Source organism: Centruroides vittatus, unplaced genomic scaffold (assembly GCF_030686945.1).
Source record: "Centruroides vittatus isolate TY-2023 unplaced genomic scaffold, ASM3068694v2 contig_18, whole genome shotgun sequence".
Lineage (NCBI taxonomy): Eukaryota > Metazoa > Arthropoda > Arachnida > Scorpiones > Buthidae > Centruroides > Centruroides vittatus.
This window is the reverse complement of record NW_027121101.1, coordinates 8054280-8063757: the sequence shown is the minus strand read 5'-3', so window position 1 is coordinate 8063757 and position 9478 is coordinate 8054280. Positions and strand designations below refer to the sequence as shown.

General features: G+C 35.7%; 1 pseudogene; it reads left to right on the top strand.

The window, feature by feature from the left end:
* The first annotated feature begins 1717 nt into the window (after positions 1 to 1717).
* On the top strand, positions 1718 to 4005 carry LOC136969753 (transitional endoplasmic reticulum ATPase pseudogene; annotated as a pseudogene).
* The last annotated feature ends 5473 nt before the right edge of the window (positions 4006 to 9478 follow it).

The window sequence follows — 9478 nt, the reverse complement described above, 5'->3', positions numbered from 1 at the left end:
TGTTTTTCGCATAGAAATTGCCTCTTGATCATCAACGAATATCTGTATAGGTGTTGGCAGCACGTCCATAGTTGGCAGCTTCTCATTCAAACTTTACAACCACAAACCTCTTTAGTTGCTTGCACCATACTAATTAACTCTGCTTCTATGCTCCACAGAGCAACACTGCGTTGTTTCTTTGCTGCACCAGCTCTTATTGCCCACTACTAAGATATACATATAGCCCATTGTGAGTATTCCGTCGGTCGGAGCAATTCCCAAGTCTGTATAAGTTTTGTTTTACCAGACATAAAACGTAGTTTATAGTCATGTTAGATAACAAAGAACTTATTTCACACTTGACTCCTTTGTATGTCCGTTATTAAATTGGCTGAGGCATGTGACAGCAAATGCGATATCGTGTACAATACATGAAAGATAAAGCATTAACCCTACCAATTGTCTAAATGGCACATCATTTATTCATTATCTTTTGTATGACGTTTAAATTTTGGATAAATTAACATTTGGATTGGCTTAATCGGAGAAGGCAACGCAACATACAAGCAATCTGCCAAGGGAGATACTTCTTGGGAGGACTTTCTATTGGAAACTGGTCCTTATTTAACTGTTAGATACATAAAGAAAACACGAAAAATACGTATTATCGCGCCCGTTGCTGAAGTTTGAACCCGAGAGAAATTGTCAATATTCAATGGTTTCATCTACTCGGGCACCGCATATTATTGATCATAGTGTTTAACCATAATATTAAAAAGGAAAATTAATTCCAATACAAAAATATATGAAAAATATTAAGAATAATAGATTATACTGAATGGTTGATGGCCCTGAGGATAAAAGCACTGAATTCTGTAGTTGGTCACGGGTTCGGCCTCACTAACGGGCTGGCCTCGTAGAGTTTTCCGGATTTTCATCATGTGTCTAACGCCCATATAATGTCTTCCCGAAAGGTAATCCTTGGTAGATCGCCTAAGTGTTATCTTATTCTATTAATCCAATCCCGCGGGATAAAAGCGCTATACTGCCACTCTGCTCGACTCATATTTTTCATTGTTTTTTTGTTCTTTCCTATCTGCAAGTACTAATAGAGAAGTTTTTAATGTAAACGATGGCTTCGGCTAGGTCCACATTAAAGAGCTTATCAAACTATACTTTTTTGCATCATAGCAAGCATTAGATCTGCTTATTGATAAACAATTAATAATTACAAAATCTTATATGAAAGTATTTCATACTACCTGCGACATGTAATCGGTAAGAATGTTTATGCATTACAAATTATTGATAAATGAGGTCATTCACCAATTCTGAAATTTTACCCATCGGTAAATGTTTTATTCATGTAACCCTTAATTGTTACTTGCTCTTAGTATAGTAATTTATACTGCTTTAATTTCTTACTTTAATTATACAATGGATTAATTACTATTAATTAATAAATAATTATTATAATTATTAATTAATTTTAAAGTTATATTTTTATGTCTTTTTAATGTCAGCATGAAAAGGACATATTCTAGAATTCCCACTAATTGTAGTCTTATTTACTTATTCCGCTTTAATGTTATTTTGTAAATTCGATATGTTTCGGATTCGTTATTTCTTGCTTTATTGACGTAATTATACAATACTATTATTAGTCTCACTATTGTTCATGTAAAAATATTAATTTTTGTAAACGTGCATTGAATTGTTTAATAATACTGAAACTAACATGGCTTTACATCAGTTCGATTTTCCTAGGAAAGATAATGAATTAATTGTGGAACATATGGAAATTGACAACTCCGTAGTAAAATTGTGTCCTACAAAACTTCAGACACTCAGTATTCCCGTTTATTCATATGCACGTTTAAATGGCAGGAATGGAAGAAAAACGCTTTGCATAGCCATGTCAGATTCAACGTGTCCTTTTGATAACATCAGAATGAATCAATGCGTAAGAAAAAATTTACGAGTCAAAGTGGGGGAGACCGTCCGAATTTATAAGATAAACGATATCGATTATGGAAAAAAATTTCATGTTTTACCAATCGAAGATACAATACGAGGAATGAATTGTCAAGTTTTCGACGATTATCTTAAACCATACTTTCAGGGAGCATATAGACCAGTATTAAAAGGAGATTTATTTCTTATTAAAGGCCCCCAAGAAAATGTCGAGTTTAAAATAGTTGCGGTCGATCCCGATCCCTTTTGTATCGTCGCACCAGAAACTATCGTATATTATGAAGGAAATGCAATCTTAAGAGCAGACATAGAAAAAGAAATGAATGCTATTGGATACGATGATATCGGTGGCTACAGTTCCCAACTATTACAAATTAGGGAAGTAGTCGAATTATCTCTGAAATATCCAAGTATATTTAACAACATGGGAATTAAACCGCCGCGAGGTGTTTTGATGTACGGACCACCCGGAACCGGAAAAACTTTAATGGCCAAAGCAATAGCTAATGAATCGGGAGCACACTTTTTGTTAATAAACGGTGCTGAAATTGTAAGCGAATTTTCTGGGGAATCAGAGAAAAATCTTCGATTGATATTTGCTTATGCCGAAAAGCTCGCTCCGGCAATAATATTCATTGACGAGATAGATGCTATTGCACCAAACAGAAACAACGTGGAAGGACAAGTAGAAAAGCGAATCGTTTCTCAATTTCTCACATTATTGGACGGTGTGATGGGAATGAACGGAGTGGCTGTAATTGCTGCCACAAATTGCCTGAATAGTATCGATCCCGCTCTACGTCGAAGCGGAAGATTCGATCGTGAAATATACTTTGGAATTCCGCAAGTAAATGAGAGATTAGAAATTCTTCGTATCGCAACAAGGAGAATAAAGTTGGCCGAAGATGTCAACATAGAAGAGCTTGCGAGAGAAACACATGGATTCGTTGGCTCCGATATTCACTCTCTCTGCAGAGAAGCCGTATTTCACCAGATAAGAGAAAAGATATGTCTCGATGACATTGAAGATGAACTAACGGATGAAGTTATAAATTCTCTGGTCTTGACAATGAATGATTTTAGATCTGTTTTAAAAAATATTTGTCCAAATGTGCTGCGAGGATGCTTAGTGGAAAATCCTAACGTGTCTTGGGAAGATATTGGAGGTTTAGAAGACGTTAAGAGAGAATTGCAAGAATTAATTGAATATCCGGTGAAATTCGCCGATAAATTCCTAAGATACGGATTGTCACCTGCTCGAGGATTTCTGCTATTTGGACCTCCGGGATGCGGAAAGACCCTTTTGGCCAAAGCGATGGTTTCCAGCTGTGGAGCAAATTTCATCTTCATTAATGGCCCGGAGCTTTTGAGCAAATGGTTCGGTGAAACAGAAGCCAACGTGAGAGAGGTCTTCGACAAAGCTAGAAGAGCTGAACCCTGCGTGCTCTTTTTCGACGAAATCGACTCCATAGCTAGAAATCGCATTTATTATGGCGGAGACAACATAACGTCCGATCGTATTCTTACGCAAATATTGACAGAAATGGACGGAATAAATGTGAATAAGAACATATTTTTCATGGGCGCCACTAATCGGCCGGATGCCATCGATTCTGCCATTCTGAGACCCGGACGTTTAGATGAAGTAATTTATGTTCCATTACCCGATCAATCGGCCAGGAAGAGCATTTTGACGGCTGCTCTGAGAGGATGTCCGCTAGCAAGCGATGTCGATTTGGACTCCATCGCTAGAAACACGGATGGATTAAGTGGCGCAGATTTAAGTCAGGTTTGCAAAAATGCTTGTAAATTAGCTATAAAAGAGGATATTGAAAATTCAGAAGCAGGCAAGGATTTCATTGCCGAGATTCAAATGCGTCACTTCCAAGAAGCAATGATAAAAACACGACCTTCTGTCAATAGTGAGGATCTTCAGAAATTTGAAGAATTTTTTTGCAAATTTTAAAATCCGAAAAATTTTGTTTACATCTATTAAATTGATACCTATTTTGAATACACATTTGAATAATTAATTAAAATCTTTACTCTGATTTTACTTCATGATTTATTTAATGATCTTAAATTAGAATAGAAAGTTAACTAAAAACGATTTTTTCTAAAAGCCGTGACATTTCCTACGTGAACTTACTTGTTTGTCGCTAGAATCTCTTTCGGTGTAAAATTATTTTAGCTCACATATATTCAAGTATATTCTTTTCACGGATATACATTTTTATAGGGCCTATATCTGTATTTTTTATTAGTATATGGCCGCTTATTTTTATAAAGTGTATATTAGGTCTACATATTTTTCTCTTAAGCTATACAAAATTGTCCATAGAAAGATCCTCGAAATTTGCAAACATTTATTTATAAAAAAAGTCTTTTCGAAAATTTCATTGGAAATATACAGAAACAGTGACAATATTACGCTTTCAATATTGTCGATATTTTGGGGAAAAAAAAAAAACTTTCTGTTTCTATTTCTTGGTGTTTCAAGGTCTCCCGAGTCCAAAAATGTAAAAATCTGGAAAGGTAATTTTTTGATCGATTGCCATACTTTTTCTCAGTTATATATAACAGCCCGGAAAGTAATAACAAAAAAGCGGAAAAGTGTCATTGTATGTTTAGCGAATAGCGAATGATGCCCAATATAAAGGTATACAGGAATTATTTATTTTCTATTATTTTACAAAATGAATTACTGAGAATCTTTACTGAAAATTTGTTTAATTATTAAATTTATAAAATTCAAAACATTTTCATGCTAAAATACATTAGCCCGTTGTTCGTTATATAGAGTATATAGGGAGACAAACTAATTGGGTGATATATCAGAATCCGCGATATAACTGATGTATGTATCAAGTAATTGCTAAAGAGCTTTTATATTTGGAATTAAAAACAACCGTGAAGTATACGAATGAGCGATATAACGAGGGGCTATCATATCATTAACACAATTTACGTATACATTAATGTGATAGATCTTAATATAAAAAATAGTAGAAATTAGTAGAAATTAGTGAACTAAAGTATGCTAAACCTTCGATTCAACAGATTAATTTAGACCGTCACAGACCATTTACATTCTAGAAATGTGTACATGGTTTGTGATAGCACGTTGTAGTGCAAACAATGTGAAAAGAGGGTAAAGAAATAATGGAATAGTGGATAATGGATGGCGGTTTGGCATGTTGTTACAATGTGTATACTTACTGAAGGGGGGACAGTTGTAAAAAAAGAAAACTCCAACGAAATTTTGTGTATTAAGAAAGGAATGTAATTTGTGAAAAATTGTATGTAAAATATCGTTTATATCTATTTATGATGATATTTGCGACTGAAGCCATTCAGTGGGTATGACCGAGTGGCTCGACTGAAAGCAGTGGCGTAGCGTGGGTGTCAGCCGCCCGGGGCGGAGGACAGTTTCGCCGCCCTCTTATTTAGGTATTATTATTATTTATTGTGAAATTTTGCCGTCTCCTTAAAGTGCCGCCCCCACTACGCTACGCCACTGACTGTACGACAATTGAACAGAAAATCAAAGTTGTATTCGGAAGCAAAACAATTTGCCTTGAATTATCAAGCGGCTAAAAGTACCTTGAAAGAAGCATTTGAAAATGCAGGTTTAGGAATTTGGATGATGAATCCTTTACATCAAGATGATAGCCACATGCAAATTGCAGGACCGGTAGAGGTGACAAAGCTATGCAAATGATTAAATTTGCGTACGCATCGGATCATGTACCCAGTTTCGAGTTGTAAAGGCCAGCAGCCGGCTATGGTCGTTTCGTGGTGAACTTTTTTAATTTTTTAAGGCTGTTTTAGTCTTATGGGAAGAGGGACCTTTTCCTCATGCCGTGAATCGGCTAGGGTCTAGCCGCTAGGCCCAGAATGGGACGACTGGGTGGCGAGAAACAGAATTCGACACATCCGAGACGGACCGCTTCTTAAAATTTATTGGAATTGGTTGCCCACATTCGATCCAGGATTTCGGAACAGCCGGCTGACGTCTTAACTGCGTTTTGAACTTGTATTAGTATTAATGTAATTTGAATTTTTGTTTAAAGTTGCCAGTTAGATTGCTGTAGAAGAAAATTTTTCAGAAAATAAAAATTTTTAAATACAGTAAGTCCTCTACTTACGAACTTAATCCGTTCGTAGCGGTCGTTCGCAAGTCGAAAAGTTCGTAAGTCGAAAAGACGATGTTTGGCGCAAAAACTCAAATACAACGTTGTTTTTACAATTATGTAATGTTTAGGCTATTTGAATAATGTTGAATTAAGATTGTTAAAGGGAAGTATAAATTCAAATCAATCACATGTGCATTATTTATTAAAATTACTCATTTAAAATAACTACAAATGTACTGTACATATGTATGTACTGTAAATGTTTTAACGTAAAACTTCAAAAATAAACTTGACTATACATAAAAAATAACCAACTGCACTTTAACCCGCCATCTGTCGGCTTTGTTCGTAACTTCGAAAGTTCGTAAGTCGAATGTTCGTAACTAGAGGACTGCCTGTATACATTTAGAAGAGATAATTGCAGTAACAAATTTTACTTTTTAAAAATATGATTTAATAATTTTTACGTTTGCTTACTAAATTTGTAAGCAAAAGTGAACTGAAATTCTTTGTGCGTTATGCATTATTAAGATGTTCACTTTAATATATCATTTTTTACTATAAAAGGAAGAATAATTTCAATTAATGTGCATAAAATCTTTTTCTCTTATCAATAAAAAGCATTGTCTTTTTTAAGGTTCTCAACTAGTTCCAGGAGAAACAATGTAAAGACGAGCAATTATTTATTGTGGCATCGTCACAATTCTGGGCTGCAGGTTTTAATTATATTTTTAATTTATTCAATTTAAAATATACAATATGCTCTTCATCTCAAATTAGTAGTGTTTTGCTCCTGTATATCATACTTTTCTGCTAGCAATAGAGTCGTGTCGGTCATCTAGCTAACTCCTTTCAGGGGAAAATTTTTGAATTAAAATCACTTGACTTTCTGTCGAAACTGGAAGTTCGCACGTAGTTAATCGGGGACTCCTACCCCAATACGTTCCATATCTGGTCTCGATTTTTATTTATCGAACTCCATTCTCGAAATTAAGGAAGAACAGACAGACAATCAGACTGGAAATTTGTCTACAGTTTTTTCAAATGGCAGCCCAACTAGTTTAGGATATCTAAAAATATATAAATAAGTATTAATAACAAAAGGCATTTAAGGTATAATTTTATTTTAGAGATATTTTTAGATGTAACTTCAGTAATTGTATCATTTCATTACAACACAGTTACATTTTTAAATATTTTTATAATTTTTAAATGTGTAAATAATTTTTCAATTTTTCCAGAACAGGAAGCATTTGACATGTCTCTTGTTGATATGAGGTCAGTTTCCAAGATTTCTTGAATGCTGTAAACTAAACTTGCTACACGTGTCTGATCATTTCCTCCCCGCATCTGTCTGATGAATCGAAACAGCAACTAATCATCATCACTATCAAAGTTTTTTGTTAGTATGTAATGAAAACTAGCTTTCAATAGGTAGTGGATAGGTACTACAGTTGAAATAGTAGTATTTTTAGTATTAGATGTTTCCATTGATAAAAATTTCACTGCTTGATCAATACATGATTTTTTCCATTTTGTAAATATGACAGGAATTCATTTTCAAGCCACAGTAGACATCCATCTTTTATGTCAGAAAATAGAATTATATTAGGATTTATAGTGTAAAGGTCGCTTTTAGCGTCCTAAGTCGAAAAGCCACGCGACAGAGATAATTAGTCCCACCTGGGGTTTGGGGCTATAAACGGCCGGGAACAACAAAGGGAGTAGCGTCTCCGTTTATAGTACACGTCAATGTGTTTGCCACGTGGTGGTCGACTTGTAAAACGTAAACAAGGGACGGATGCGTTTGTAAGCTACGTCGTCGGGCGTAGGGCGGACGTCTTTGGAAGCTCCCAGGGGAAAAGAAGGACCCTATTGGTTGCAAGTGGTCGCCGTAAAATCCCTTAAAAGCTAAGGGTGGCGAGAGAAACGGGGAGAAGGGCAAGAGACTGATAATACGGTGGTCTCAGGCACTTGGACAGCCCGCTGAGCGTAGAGAGAGTGTTCTCCTCTGACAACGATTTCAGGGACGGGTAAGTGCGGAGACTGGACAGGCCGTATAGTTGAGCCAACTCCGGAAAGGCGACCTGAATTCCCCGGAGACTAACAGTCCCCAATAGACAAGCCGACGTGAGATACCACATCCTTGTCGCATAGTGTATGTAATGTTGTCGAATTTGTACATCTTGTAAATATTTGTTGTGTAAATAAACTGTATATATTTACTTGTTGAGTGTGGAGGTGTAGCTTTCCTCGAACCATCTTACGGACATTCTCGAGTCACAAAACCCAACTCGAGACGATTCATCGTAAAGTTTTGACGGATTAATAAGGATATTCACTTATAGAATGTATGCAGAATTTTTAATTAAAAATGTTACATAATGTCTACCATTTGTACATTATTTTCATGAATTTGATTTTTGCACCAGAATCTTCAAATTCAATTATGGCCTGTGTAACGGTGACACTGGGAATTTCACCTTCCGTACAGACTACGTGCCACTCATAATGCCACACGACCCTCTATATCTTTTTTTTTTTTTTTTTTAACTCTTTCCGCCCTGTGGGCACTAAGAGGGCCTCTTTTAGTAGGCCCATTATGGATTCGGCCAGGCCCACAATGGGGCGACCGGGAGGTGAGGGACGACCCTCTGTATCTGTGATGAGCAACCTTGATGCGGACCACTTGTGAACTTTATATGCTTCCGGCAGGCCGCATGCAATTTTTTTTACGGAATTTCAGGTCTTAAGCCACCTAGTACCAACATACTCTACAATCATCAGTACAGTATTAAAATACTATATGCAAACTAGTAATATATAGTTTAGTCTCGTCTTTTTACTGGTCAAGTTTGTTTGAATGTTCTTCGTGACTCAGAGTTGTATAATGGCTCGAGACAGAAAATAAAAAAATAAAATTACGTTGCCAAACCCCGGAAGCTGCATATTAGGACCACATGAGCTCCACGGACCACGGGTTGCTCATGACCTGTCTATATCTTTATAAACATGTTTGAACATGTTCTCCAACAAAATAAAGCCTACTTTTTGTATCAGTTTCTGCAATATTGTCTTTATTATTTACAGTCGGATACTATTTGTATGTTAATTATGCGTAAATATGTAATGTTGTATGCTCAATCGTCTCAAATTGATTTCTTCGGTTATTTAACGCTGAAATAATCATGCACCATATACATATTCTCATGCAACGCTGGAAAGATCTCTTTTGCTCGTGGCTAGATGTTTGTGGGCACATTGGATTAAAAAAAGATATTAATATTTTTTTGTTTCTTTTGACTAAGAACGATTAACTTTAAATAAACGTATAGTATTTCTTTCAGGTAGTTTTTACGATTTGGTTTTTCTGATTACACATCATTTTT